At 47.1% G+C, this 15,183-nt stretch overlaps 1 protein-coding gene across 3 annotated transcripts in view; it reads right to left on the bottom strand.

Moving 5' to 3' along the window:
• The window catches only part of SPSB1 (splA/ryanodine receptor domain and SOCS box containing 1), a 69,377-nt gene extending 61,490 nt beyond the window's left edge, over positions 1 to 7,887 (bottom strand). For all 3 annotated transcript variants that reach the window (XM_050931445.1, XM_050931444.1, XM_050931442.1), the window contains exon 1: positions 7,568 to 7,887. The gene's annotated coding sequence lies outside the window, so the exon portion shown is untranslated. The remainder of the gene's footprint in view (positions 1 to 7,567) is intronic.
• Positions 7,888 to 15,183: the final 7,296 nt, after the last annotated feature.

Here is a 15,183-nt window from a genome sequence, read left to right as displayed (position 1 = left end):
ATCGATCCATCAGGATAACTTGAAACTGGTAAATGAGTATGGCTCTTTCCATTAGCCTATAAATAAATGATTGCTAAGTAATCAAGCAGCTGTAACCTTGTCTGAAAGTCACACGTGACCAGCTCTGCTGGAAATAACTTCCTAAATCTTTAAGATCTTCGTAGAAGGAGAAGGGACTTATTCTTATTTGTTGCCTGGTGGCTAGAAAGAGGAATGGTCAGTTTTTATCGTAGTATCCAGAGAACACAAGGCCTGTTCATCAAAATGAAGTAAGGAAGTGGGTTCCAGGAACCCTGTGTCAATCAGAATTATCCATGGCTTTGTCGACTGTTGTACTGCTTTAACTATATCGGTACAGTTAAAGCAGTACCCCAGCGTGGGCACAGTTACAATAACATAAAGGTGATTTATTCCAGTTAAGTTTACTCCCCCTTCTTGTGCCAGAATAAGTTACACCAATACAAGGTAGTTTTATACCAATATAGCAGTGCCCATACTAGGAGTTGTACAGGTACAACTATTTTGGTCAAATGAAGGTCACACCACTAACCAAAATAGTTATGCTGGGAAAACTGAGTTTAGACCAGATCTTCACTTCTTCCCATCCCCTCCCAGTAAAAGAGAAGCCCTCTGTCCTAAAGGATGCTTTAAACATAGGAGAACCTTCTTTCCTTCTCATCGTGCCCCTCACATCCGGGAAAACCCTCTGGGCAGTTTCAGCACTTCGGAACCCACGCGTCAAGGAGGCTACAAGCCCCCAAGTTAATACAATCCCACCTCTGCATCCAGATCTTTTGCGAGGCAGTTATCGAAATTCCCATTTTTATTACCATCACACACACAGGACAACTGCATAACACATCTCAACCCCCACTTACAGCTCCACCACCAGAGTTATTTAAGAAGATGTACCAAGGACAGCACCTATTGTCTTGAGCCTCCAGTGCCTCTTTCACATGGGCAAAGAACCTGGAAGCCTATCTGATCCTCATTCAGCTGAGAAAACTCTTCGTACTGTGACCACGTGGCACAAAGCAGCCTCCTTCCAGCCAAGAAAGGAGAGTTCACAATGCGGTTATATAGGGACAAAGCAAGACACACCAATTTGGCAGGGGTAGGAGAGGGAGATCCTCCCAGGCCTATGCACTTAACCAGTAGTGAGGAGATGCAGAGCTCACCAGGGCCTTAATTAGCTCTCAGCTCTTCCCCCTCTTCATTTAGATTTGAAGAATGGCACCCGAGTATACAGCGCAGTAACAGATAGAGCCATGTCAGAGGAATGTGACATGTGACCCAAAACCTCCATTAGACATATAATAGCCAAATCCAGATGTTCCAGTTTCCTTCCTTGTATTTCACACAGTGTGAAAGCTTCCCAGCGTTTAATTCCCCTAAACTTGCCTTACTGCACATGCTATCTGCTGGATGGTCTTGTGATCTGATACCACGTGGCTATGCAGGACTTGCTGCTTTACCCTACCTTGGCTTTAAAAGCCACTAAGATCGGACTCTGACAGAAGGGAGGGAGCAAGTTCTAACAGTGACTCAAGTTTTGCTTTCGGCCTTACAAGCACAGATTTGCTTGAGCATAGAAAAGAAACGTGCCGGGCTACATTCATGCATCTCTCCCCGGTAGGGTGACCAGATGTCCAGATTTTATAGGGCTAGTCCTGATATTTGCGGCTGTATCTTATAAAGGCACCTATTACCCCCACGCCCTGTCCCAATTTTTCATACTTGCTGCCTGGTCACCTTACTCCCCGGTCATTGAAATGTGTTGGTTAACTTATGAGGAGATGGGGGGGGCTATTAAAATGGCCATTCATTTACACTAGTGTAAGATGTGCTTTAGAGAGCAAAGCGAGCTAGTCCCTACAAAAATAGAGAGTAAGTTCCAAACAGAGGGGCAGCATGAAGAGGCTAAGCTGAAAACAAGCCACGGAACCTGAGGGTGTCTTCACTGCAAAAAGCAAAAAAGAGTTTTCACATCAAGGTAGCTTGATGGAAGGCAGCAGGAGGGAGATTAAGTAGGGTTGACCTCAATTTGCCATAATCGAGGTAACTACTTGTGCCTTGTCTCCATTTGGGATTTTACATTTTTATTTTGCATCAGGGTAGCCAACAAAGTCACACTCACCCTTTCTGCAGTGAAAGCACAGCCTAAGTTCAAGCAGAGATTGTGCAGGGCCCTGAAAGTGAAGGACAGGAGCTCAGATCTGATGTGGTCAGGGGCCGGAAGCCAGTGCAGCAGATTGTTCAGTATTCTGGGCCTGGAACATCTGTATTGAGTCTGGCCGTGCGCCCACCCTGACTTTGTTACAAAGAGTTTTTGCTTTCAGCGATGGTATTTCGTGCCCATCTTGGTGTGGTTTGTACAATTATTTGTAAACTGAGAAAGTCAATAATGCCAAACTTGCACATTTCAAAGTGAGCCCAGGGATCCTGGCTACTAGGATCCATCCCCTAATTGCACACTGGAACTAGGTGTTCTGCTGTTTTGACACAACTGCACACTAAAAAAAAAGTTTGTGGTCTTAAATATCCCATTACTTAAGTTCTCATCCAGCCTCAGCGGTGGAGTTTTTTTTTCCCCCAACCCTAAGTGTCAAGACTTCCTGTTCTATTTTTAACAGTTTTCTATTACATTTAATTCAATGACACACCATAATTTGTCCCTAAGAGACATCCTTCTACACACAAAAGTCTCCTTCAATCACGCAGCTGCCAAGATCTCCAGCAAGCCACTCAGCTCAGATAGGCAGGTCTCACTAATACAAAAAACGTATTAGCTACTTTCTTTGGAAGAGTATTCCCATATTCTTCCCCCCACCTTCTCCCCAGTGAAAGACATGGTTTGATAGAGCAATGCTTCCTGTGGCATTAGTGGAAGGGGCCAGTAGGCTTTAAGATAATTACAATCACTGGGCAAAAGCTTGCCCTGGGTTGGTTTCCACTCCTGTTCTAAGGCTCTCAAACTGTCTCCAGACTTCGGACTGCATCTCAACAAAAACAGAGTCTCTTGGACAGACCCAAGCAATAGCATGTGTCACTCCCCCGTTTGCCTATGTGCAACAGCATAATATCTTTGTGGTAACTCAGCAATTGCTTACATGGAAGAGCAACCTTAGGGAAGTAGTCGGCTGTCTGACACAATGTAGTAGCTGGAAGTGAGTCAGCACACGTTGACATGAGCCAACTCTGAAGACCAGCAGCAAGAACTCCGCAGACCACGGTTTGGAAGCCTCCGTTCTCAGACACTTATTCACTTTTTATATCCCATGAGCATTACCCTTGATTGAACAACCTCTTCAGGAGCTCATCATACAGCTGGCGTCTAATTAGTGCCCTGCCCCAGCACTCTACAGGAGCCATTAGCGAGAGAGATTAAATAACTCTCCCATTATTAGACTGCTCACGTGAAGAGCAGGGCTGCCCACTGGACAGGTCTCCATCTTAGGTGATGTCTATGTCAGGGAAATTTGCACCAAATCATTGCAAACTTCTCCTGTAGTTATTACACTGCTGTGACTTATCCCTTTGAACACCAGGTGTAAATTGCACAGGTGCAGCATCTACATTAGGGCTTTGCACTGGCATAGCTGTACTAAAAGAGCCTCGCTGATGCACGCCCATTGGCACTGATCTCCCTCGTCTAACCAAGCCCTCGAGGACTGGGAGCAACTTGCTCATCTCCTCCCCAACCCTGTTCCATTCTCAGGTGTGAGTAGTTGAGCCTGGCTTCCAAGGGAGAGACAAATAGGCTGGTTTAGAGTTCCAAGTCAGAACCTGCTTCCATTCTTACTAACTTCCAGCTACTTGTGGAGTAAGTGCTGCTGGTGCAGGATGAGCGCAGGTAAGCACTGAATAATCCAACAGCTCACCATATCAGCCAACCATACGAACCTAGACAGATATGCAATACCTTCCCCTCCCTGCCACCACACACAGAGGGAGAAGCTGTTGCTACCCTCTTTGTTGCAAATGCAGCGACCATGAATGAACAGCATCACATCAGCTGAAGAATCAGCTGCATCTTCAGCTACATTTACAAGACAAGCAAGACCTCCAGGGCAAGCAGCCCACATCTTTGCACGGGGCAGGAGACAATGGGGACCCTGTCCTCAGCAGCCATGCTTCATTTCACTTTCAAAAACCCATGGAAAAGTGTGACAAGAAGTACAATATGCTGCAGTGTTAGACCAGAGATCAGATAAAAGAAATGGAGACAAAACTGTGAGTCTTGAAAGTTAAAAAGACTGTCAGTCATAATTACATCAAGTTGAGTGCATGATTGATGGGATTTTTTCCTCAACACTTCTGGGGGAAATGTTGAACAATTCTACTCCCCTCTCCCTCCCCTATGAACTATGAATCAAACACTAATACAAATAAAGGTACCCTCAGGGTCCCCTATAAATACCACTGAACTATGAAAATAAAATAAATAAAAACTTACTGGATTAAATGCAAGACTCCTTGAACTTGAAAATTACTCAGTTTATGCAGTGTTAGCCCCACAGCATGCAGCAGCTTACGTACAAATCCACAGGGCTAGGAATTCCAGTGTACTAACTGGCTCAACTACAAATCAAATGCCTTCATCAATTCGTAACCAGTCCATTTTAAAGCGCATCATTTATAGCTTATTGAGGGGAGGGACTGAATATTAAACCAACTCCTTTTCTGTCCAGGATCCATGTGAAGCCACCTGACTCCACAGGAGGACAATACAGCATCACAGCAAATTAGTTCCTGGAAAATCAGACCACAGCTTAGACACATCCAACATATGGGATCCAAAACACACACAAACTCCCAATCACATTATAATGCACTTCAGTGATCTCTGAAGAAATAGAGACAATGCACGAAGCTGCACCAGCACAATCTCCCTCCAGGGGAATACTCTGCTGTGAAACAGTTATCATTCCCATTGCCTCTGCAATACAAAAAAAGATTAATGGGCAGAAGGAGGGAGGAATAAATTACACCTTAATATAGCAATCATCTTAGTTCTTGATAAAGCCAGAACAGCCAAGACACGGACAGGCAGATTGACGGAGCAGTTCAGTGAATTTAGCATTTAAAGGTCATCCTATCAAGGGGGAAAAGAGTCTTGCATGTATCAACATTTAAGTCCCTCTTGAAGGTGCCATTTACTTTTAGATTACTTTGTAAGTAGTGGAATGGCTCCATCTTATTCTCAATGCATTTCATATCAACTGGCTCTGCTCACAGGGCTATCCCTCCCCTACCCCTACCATTGTCATCCATCATCTCATTCTACAGTCCCATGTACTCAGATCCTCCTTTGTAGTGAATGGAAATTCTGCACATGGACTGCTCAGACGATCAGGCCTTCAACTTGCAGGGTATAAATTAGAGAGACTAGCTGGGTGAGGCAATCTCCTTCTGTTGGTTAAAGAGACAAGCTTTCTAGCTCTAAAGAGCTCTTCTTCAGGTCTGCTCTTTCCACAACAGAAGTTAATCCAACAGAAGGTCTTTTCTCTCTCTCATTTGTTTCTTTCATAGCCTGGGACCAACATGGTTACAGCAATGCTGCAAATCTATAAATTAAAGCAGTATTTCTCTCTTACAGAGCCTGCAGGTCACATTCTGAATGGATGAGGCAAAACAAAAGGGGTAAAAATATTTATATATATATATATATATATTTTTTTTAAATCAACTCTTGCCCTCCTCTATCTGTCTCTGTCCTGTATCGCTGATAGGAGTAAAAAGCTCCATTCCCCCTCAGGAAGGTTGATTGTTGCCATTTTTACAATCACTTAGGGCTTGTCTATACTTGTAAGTAGGGTTTTCAAGTGTAGACAACTACACCAGAAACAGTAGTGGGAAACCTCTCCCACAATTCTCCCATGGATCCAGCCCTGTCTACAGAGGGGCTTAGGTCAGTATAATTATGTCTCTCAGGGGCGTGGATTTTTCACACCCCTGAGACACAAGCTGTGCCAATGCAAGTTCCCAGTGTAGACCAGCCTTAAGTATGACACAAAAGGATGCTTTAGGCAGGACAGAAGATAGACCATTTACAATGAACACCAGGTGTAGGTGCAGCTCATGACATGTCAGGTTGTTCATTAGCCATTGGCTCAGTCAGGAAGCCACAAATGTCAAACGAACTAGGAAACCCCCCGACGAAGAGCTCTGTGAAAGCTCAAACGCTCGTCTCTTTCACCCACAGAAGTTGGCCCAATATTACCTCACCCACCTGGTATCTCAAATTAACTGCATTTCATCTTTACTTGTCAAGAGTATTTTGTCATGGAAATGACAGACACCAGCTATTTAAAACTAGGCTGACGTCATCTTATACTACCAAGATGACCATGTTGTAAAAATAACCATGTTCATTAGACTTGCAGGGTGTGCTCCCAAGACCATTCAGAGCAGCACTGTAAAGGCACACACTTTACAAACAAACCTATCTCCTTAGTTAGTTTAACTCTCTGAATCGACCCACCTTATCGCTGTTTGCCTTTTAAATTCACACACGGCTACAGCAGATGACCTCTGGCCATTAAACATTTCCTTGCATCCCAATCACTTGGGTTGTCTGATAAAGGAAATAAAGCATTTGCCCAGGTCCCCGGCTGACAGCTCTGTGACAACTGGCACTTGCGATTGCCCCAGCTAATCTTCATTTATTTTCACATGAAAAGGACACCGCCAGTCACTTCTGCCCTAGGGTGAAGATACTATAACAGAGCAATTCAGATACAACAGCCCCTATTAGCTACACAAACTAGGGCATAAAGCATGGAGGAATCAGAGTTGTGTATTGCTTGGTTTTCGGGTGGTTTGTTTGTTTGAAGATTTGCATTGAGCTAGTTCAGTTACTAGAAGAAAAAAAGTTCTTTGCCATGAACTTGAGGGCGGGGGAAATCCTCATCCCAAGTAAAGTTTTCAACAGCCAGTGTTTGCACAGCGGCTGCATCTTAAGGAGGTGTGGGGGGGAGGAATGAAATACTGACTGTTGGCCAGAAGAGGAGATTGAGCAGGAAAGTGAATTTACCGTCTCAGCACAAGCTCCAGCAGGTGAGAGCTCCCTCGAAGCGGGATGTTTTGGGGGAGGAGGAGAAAGAAGGGGCCGGCACACAGGCGAGGTACTTGTCTCTACCCCTAGCGTGGGCCGCTACATAGGAAACCGAAGCCGCAGAAGGTGGGAAGTGAGGACCAGTCCCTAGCCAAGTTTCCATTAACCCCTTCGGGCCGGAACACGAACCGCTTCGGAGCCGACCGGCTCGACCCCGCCTACCCCGGGCTGCTAAGGGTTTCCCGAGATGGGCACGGGATGCCCACGTTACTCCCCCGGGACTCCCCATCCCGCCCCCAAGCAGCTTCAGGGCAGGCCCCTGCCCCAGCAGCCGCCTGGCTGCACCCGGGGCACCCACCAGCCGCCCTGCTCCCTGCCCGCCCCAGCCAGCGCCCTGCAGAGCAGCCTGTGGCTCGTCCCAGGGCCCGCCCGGAGCCGGGCGCCGCCTGCACCCCCGGACGCGGGAGAGGGCACGGCCGCCACCCCCCAAGCCCCAGCGCCGCTTCTTACCATGCAAACCCTCCTGCCCGAGCAGCGCTGCTTCCTATCGCCCCGGGACGCGGCACCGCAGCATGGCAGCGGCCGAGGCCAGGCTCTCCCCGCTCCTTCGGGGAGGGGGGGCAGGTTTCTTCGGGGCTCCCCGTCCGCGTCCTCCCCAGGCCGGGCCGCTGGGATGCGAGGGGAAAACCGGCCCCACCCCTTGCACGCAAGCCCGGCTCCTCCTGCCACCGCCTTGCTGGCCCCCCCTGCAAACCCCGGCAGCGCGTGACTCCCCCCCGGACAATTTCAGGGCTGGAGCCGGGCTCCTCCTGGGCGCCAGACGCGAAGAGCTCCGGCCGGCCGGATCACATGGGCCAAATAGCTCCCAGCTGCCGCTTGGCACCTCCCCGCTCCCAGCCCCTCCTCTCGGCGGGGAGGGGGGACCCGCGGCCGAGCTTGGGAGCAGGAAAAGCCCGCTGCCCAAGGTCCGCTTTGCTGCTTCTGCCCTTTGCAGCAGAACTGCGTGTCCGGAGGTGAGAAAAGCCCCCAGCTAAAGAGATCAGGAAAAACTTTCTCACTCTCAGGCTCTGGAACAGGCCTCCAAGGGGCTGTGGAATCCCCTTCCTTGGGTGGTTTTCAGAACAGGTTGGACCAGCCGCTGTCAGGGGTGGTCTAGGGCCAGGTTTCCTTGGTCCTGCCTCAGTGCAGGGGGCTGGATGGTTTTCTCAAGGTCTTTTCCTCCAGCCGCACGTTCCTATGCTGTGAGTCGGGGGTAGGATCAGGGGCTAGGAAGTGATGTAAATCCAGATTATTACTGGATTGTGTTGGTGTCTAAAAGGCCATTGTGCCAGGCACCCTACTAACAGATCCGATGAATTTGCAACCCAAAGCACTAGATCAGTGTTTCTCAAACTTGTATTGGTGACACAGCAAACCTCTGAGTGTGACCCCCCCTCATACATTATAACAGTTTTTTTGTATTTAACACCGTTATAAATGCTGGAGGCAAAGCGGTGTTTGGGGGTGGAGGCTGACAGCTCGCGACCTGCCATGTAATAACCTCGCAGCCCCCTGAGGGGTCACAATCCCCAGTTTGAGAACCCCGGCACTAGATCCTGTAAATTCTTATGCACGGTGCTTAACTACACTACCCTGACTAGTTTTACTGATTTCTTTAGGACACCTCTGGTAGCAAAAGTTGAGCACATGCAGAAGTGTTTGCAGGATGGGGGCTGCAGTGCATACTGCCAGCCCCAAGCATTCACGGGCCACAAGTCAGGCCCCAAAAAATCAGGAAAATGGCTTAAAAATAATGAGATTTGAAAAATAATTATCAGTTCTTTTTATTTGCGTTCTCGTATTTGACCCTTTAGGTTACGCTCAGGACATGTTTTCAAGCTTTTCACTCTAGCCATGAAAGCTAGAAGCTTACCTAAAAAAAAAAAAAATGGCAGAGATTCACACCTACTCACATGATTCCAGGAGTTGGGACTTTGAGAAAAATACCAAATAGGATGAGAGTTGGCAACACTGCAGGGTGAAAATTCTACTTGTCTAATTCCTTACCTATGTTACAAATAACACCTTAGGTTATTAATGCACAAAGCATTTTTATTATTATTATTATTTATACACTGTTTATTTTTATTTATTTGTGGACAAATAAACCCAATTCTGCTTTTGTTTGTGAACTGACTAGTAGTGGCAAACACTTTAGTGGAAGGTATATTAAAAAAACAAAACAATTTAATTAAAAAATAAACCATGAAAACAATTCTATCGGTTTTAGGTTATCCAGAAAGGAAATTGTGGGTCTCCTTTTAAGAGGTGCATTTTTAGTATTCCCAAGCAAAAGGTCTGTTTGTAACCATATCACTTAGGACTGTGAACTTACAAGTTCTCATAAATTAGGCAAGCTTGAACTTGATCAGGATTGAACGGAGCACCTCCAACGGCCACCTAGGTGGTGCAGGAAGTGGTATGATGGAGGAATGATTCAGTAGATGGCACTCTGCCAGCCGACTCAGTATTGAACCGGTGCCCCATCCTGGTGCAGAAGGTGGTAGATTTTGAGCTGAGACATTCAAATCCAGTCCTGACCGCCTGTGGTCATTAAAGATCCCATGACACTTTTCCCAAGAAAAGTCTTGGCTAAATTGAAAGGGCCTAATTCTCATCTATGCTCAGGCACCTTTACACTGCAGAGCCTTTGTTTAACTAAGACTCATACTCAAGTTGTGTAACTGCGTTCTGCCTACCTAAATGCAGTTGAAGTTAGAAAACTTTCTCTCCTGAAACCTGTCTCCTGTTAGTGTTGCTGTGCTCTTTTTAGTGATGACTGGAGTTCAGAAACGAGTAAGGGGATTCCTTTCTATGCACATCATAGGCTTGTCTTTGCTGCAACAAAGGAGAGGGTTTTCACAGCGGGAGAACTAACATTAGCTATCCCACTATAAAATCCTAGCGGAGACAAATCACTATAGCTTTTACTTCAAGGTAACTAGGTGAGTTTAAAAGTATAGTACATTCACATGACATTAAGGTAGTTATTCTAGCTGTCTAGTAGCACCTGGAAATTTAAAGATAAAGCACAAAGTCCTTTAACACACTACATTGCAGGAGAGAGAAGGGAGAAACAAATGTTAAAAATATATAGGTAGGTGGCATTTTCAAAACCACTTTGTATTGACCTGACTCTTCCCCCATTTAAGTCAGTGGAAGTTTTCCATTCATTTCCATGGCAGCCCTGAGCCGGTTTGAAAATCTCACATGCATACTTTTTCCCCTGTGTACTTTTTATTTGAACAGGTGGTGGGTCAAGCCCTGCAGGTCCACACTCAGCTGAAGTCAGTGGGAGTTTTGCCTGAAGAAGGAGTGACTAGGGAGTGCAGGATTTTGCCCTGTGTAATAGCTCCCAGTTCAGCCAGGACTGCAGTGACAGCTCGCTGCCTAACTCCTTCTTTGTCTGGGCATCGATTCTTTGCAGCTGTTAAAAGTCTCTTATGTCTCTTGTCCTCCCCCACGTGCAGAACACATCTCCATGCAGAAATTTCTGCTCAGAACATCGCGGCATGGATGCTAACACTCAGTATTGTGGCTATCTTTATTTGAGTATTTAAAAACACCAAACCCACTCTCAATCATTCTCATTTATACTGAGGCTTCTTTATGCCATTCTGGCAGGGTAGATGTCACTCAATTACACCTATTTTAAGGCTCTTTTAGACTATCAGAGAGATGTCAATGGGGTCTTAACGTAATGAGTATCTGACCCATGGAGGTTAACGTAGGCTGAAATGGCCTTGTAACCCAGAAAGCTGTAGTTGTGTCACCCACGGGGCACTGTTTAATTTGTTATTGGAATGTTGCGCTTGTGAAAGATGTTGGATCAGGACTGAGGTCTTTGGTTGGCCCACAGAATAGGTACTGCAGGGGCAGCAGCAATGCACGTTTCCCTGCAAACCTGACCTGGAGGTCCCACAGGTGGCACTGCGCAGGTTTCTATTGGACTCTCCTGATGCTGCCACTGACAGTGTCTGCTACGAGCCTACCATCTCATTTCACATAAGCCACCAAACAGCCATCAAGAGGTTAAAACCTACTACTGACCTGATCCACGGTCACACTGAGGACCTAGAGAGCAAATCTCCAAAGACCCCCTACCCATTGCTTGAGGTGTCAAGTTCCTATCTCACACAGAGCTTACAAAGAGCCAGTTGGATTTACTGATGCTTAACTGTAGGGTTTGGGAAAGTCCCTCTTTCACTGCATGTGCGTGGTGCCCCAGGGGAAGTCCAGCTGTGGCAACAGAGCGCTGCAGCACCACAGGGGGGACCATGCCCCTGTGGGAACTTAAAAGCTCTTGCATGGAGATTCCGAAGGAGCCTTTAGCTACTGCTCCCATGCTGCCTTGGGAACTAGTGTGAGGTTTGCATCTCCTGCAGAGAAGGAGGCCAAGTCATTGGTGACTCCCAAAAATAAGAATTCTACAGGGAAGACACCACCCATCTGCCTGTGAACGCCATGGCTCAGTTAGCTGCTCTGCAGTGGAATAGGCAGGTCTCCCAATATACGTACTGGGGATACCAGCTCCATGGAAGACTGGACAATGAAAGGGAAGTAATAAGGCTTTAACTGGAAGGGAAAAAAAAAAAAAGGTTAGACACTCACCATGAGAGCAGAGGGAAAAGGCACTAAGCATTTGTTAGAAGAGTCTCTTAATCTGTATGATGGACCCTACTAGTCCTTTTGCCTGCTGGAGAGAAGGAGGGGGGGGAAATCTCTACAGGAGCTGAAATTTAGTCTGGCTTCCTCTATCAGCTGAGATGAGGGGATCCCGTTCAACTAAGCCACTTGCCGGGTGTGCAGCACAAAACGTATCAAAATGACAAGAAGGATGTGTTAGTTCTGGTCTCTTTCTCTTGTAGGATGAGGTCAAGGCAGACCCACTAGAGAGGCCAACCTAGTACAAGCTCCAAGGAAAAAAAACTTTCTTGATGTCCTGGGCCAAATCCATCCCTGGGGTGTACCTTGGATAACTTCAGGAGTGTTAGAGTGGGGATGCATCTGGCCCGCAGAGTGTGCAGAGGTGGATTTCAGGATGCATGAGTGTCAAAATAGAGACTGCTAAGGAAATTATTCCACCCCACCTCTTCTTAACAGACACTGCTTCTTGGCTGAAATTTTAAAAAGTGACTAGGAATTTCGGGTGCTCAACTGGAAACACCTTAAAAGGACCTGGTTTTCAGAGGGTGGGCACTCAGCGTTGTGTGCATATCAGGCCCCTTTAAGATGTCGAAAGTTGGACAGCCAAAATCACTAGTCACTTTTTTAAATGTAGGACCTTATCTGTAGAAGGCACTGTCATGCTTAGAGCAAGACAGGGAGTCAGCATGCCAGGATTGTCCACTGGTTTTCTGTGGGGCCTTGGACAATTCATGCCTTTGTCACTTGGTCCAGATCCTCAAAAGTGGCTCTTTAGGTGCCTAACCCCCAATGGGTAGATATCCACTTTATATGCGCGGACCATGTTTGCGGCTTGGGGCTCAGATACGGATTCAAATTTTGTATCCATGCAGGGCTCTACCAATGGGAGTTAGGCAGCTATATACCTTTGATGATCGGGGCCACTGATATTAGACTGTTGCAATGCATTCTACATGGGGCTAACCCTTACATCCATTCCAAAACTTAAATTGGTGCAATATGCACCCCCTCACTTACCTTGTGGCGAGCACATTATATCCCTGGTAAATAAAGAAGTATTATTTTTAAAGTGAGCGATTAAATGACCTGTCCAAGGTCATATACAGTCTGCACCAGAGTGCAAACTGAGCACAGGTCTCGGGGCCCAGTCTGGCTCCTTAATGACCACAAAACCCTTCCCTCCTCAGGCTGAAAGAGTACTGCCCAGAATGACCAAAGGTAAAGCAGTTGGCACCAGCCTGGAAGGGAGAATGCTGCACCAGTTCACGTGCGAAATAGGACACTTTGCCATCAGGATTGTCTGAACCAGCAGGCAGAAATAAGCCCCTACTCCGTGTGAGAACTTAGGTTTCTTTCCCATAATAATGTACCATGCTGTCTTCACGCTGACCCTTGTAAATGAAGCTTTATTAATTATTACCTTCTTTCAAGACGCCCTATTCTTAGTATCTGGCCTCTGAGCATGGATAGAGTGCAAGAGAACACAGCAGCCAGATGAGGCCTCTTATTCTGTAGACAATATGGGCTAAATTTTCCTCTGATTTACACTGGTGCAACCACACTGAGCTCAAGAGGGCTTCGCTGATGTGATTAGCAGGCTCTCTCACCCACTCCCATAGGGATGCAGGGGTCCTTCATTGAATCACCCTGTAACCAGGACTCAGAAGCCTGCCCAAAGCTGAGGGATACATTCTGCTGACTCACAATGGCAGGTGCAGCTTGTTAACTTCAGCAATATAAGAAAGTTTGGGGGCAGCCCTCTAGTCATGGGTGGGTTTAGAGACAGAAACAAGGTGTCCTAGGATACTTGTTCTTTGAGGCCTGAGTAGAGTCAGGCCCCACAAGGGGGTTGAGTTACGTGTCTTGTACAGGCTTTATTTTCAGCAAGGTGGACAAGCCATGTTGTGCTACTGAGAAGAAAACCAAGTCCTCTGTCTTTGGCTCTTAAATCAAAGACAACCCTATAGAGGGCTTTATCACTATCCCCTTGTGCCCTGTTATGCAAGTTTCCTTGTTCTGAGGGATTGTCTCACAGCCTTGGACATCCTTTTGATGCAGTTCCTGGCATGTGAAGGTCTCCTGCTGTTTCTAACCAAAAGATACTCTTATCTCTGGATTAACGGCTGGGAATGCCCAGGGTGTTCTGTTCCAGGGGGTCTCAGTCAGAGAGATATTAATGCACATGCAAGCTAAGCACCCTCGATCTGACCTGCTCTTTTTGCGTTCACTTGGCTGTGATTTGCAGATTGCTGGAGAATTGTTACGCATGGGGTGGTGATAGAAACGTTCAGCTCTAGCTTTTTGTTACAGATGAAGGAAGGGTAAAACTGCAGGGTAAGGGGAGCAGACGGATTGGAGGAAACACTAGATTGCAAACAGTCAAAACACAGTTCTGGAACTTCTGGCCAGTCCATTCTGAAGATGGACACCTTCTCTGGGAGCAGTCGGGCCTTGGAACCTCCTGCCAGATGAGATTCCATCTTCTACAGAACAGTTTAATTTTGTCACATTTAACTCTCCTGCTTCCTCAAGGACCATGAAGATACTGAGTTATTTGCTAGAATCACTAACACACACATCCAACCAGCTCGTAAGAGAGGGGGTGTTTTTTTTTATTTTGTTTTAAATCCCTCTACCTTTCAATTTTGAATGAAAAAAATGGAGGAAGGGGATAATTGACAAATCCCATTGCCCAATGACTAAAACGGAATCTGCTTGAAGAGCTAGACTCTGCCTTGGCTGGGGAGTGGACCCCTTTGATTGAACAGGTCTTCTCCAGCTCTACCCACGGCCTAAGCCAAGATTTAAAAAAAATATTAGTTCGTTCGGGTGTCTCAATGTTTGATTTTAGGCACCTTAAAAGGGCCTGGTTTTTAGAAAGTGCTGAGCATCTGCCCTCAGAGAATCAGGTCTCTTTAAGGTGTCTCATGTTGGGCTCCAAAAATCACTGATAAGGTTTCCACCTTTGAGGCACAGCAAAACTGGCTGTGAGGTCAGGTCCCAACTTGCGGGGATGGCCTGTGGGAGCAGAGCCGCGCAGAGAATTCAGGGGGCCTGGTGCAAAGCAGGGGAGCTGCGGTGCTTGTACTCACCCGGCGGTGGTTCGGATCTTCGGCAGCATTTTGGCGGCGGGGAGCCCTTCAGTCACTTCGCGTCTTCAGCAGCACTGAAGGGCCCCCCGTCACCGAAGACCCGGACCGCCACCTGGGCAGGGCCCCACTTGCACCCTGCCCCTGGGTGGCCCTGTGTGGGAGGGGCTAGGTCCTAGGGCTGCGGGGAAGAGGCTCAGCTCTCGAAAATTTGGAAAGATCTAGGACTGGGACTGGTCACCACTTCCCCATGAGCTGATGTCCGTCCTTTGCACACTACATGCATGCAGAGCAATACCTAGGGGCCAGCCAGGTAACTGTGGTGCACTCCCAGCTGCCAAGAGCCCAGCC

This window comes from Gopherus flavomarginatus, chromosome 21 (assembly GCF_025201925.1).
Source record: "Gopherus flavomarginatus isolate rGopFla2 chromosome 21, rGopFla2.mat.asm, whole genome shotgun sequence".
NCBI classification, from domain to species: Eukaryota; Metazoa; Chordata; order Testudines; family Testudinidae; genus Gopherus; species Gopherus flavomarginatus.
Note: the sequence above shows the minus strand (reverse complement) of the source record. Positions and strands in the feature narration are given on the sequence as shown.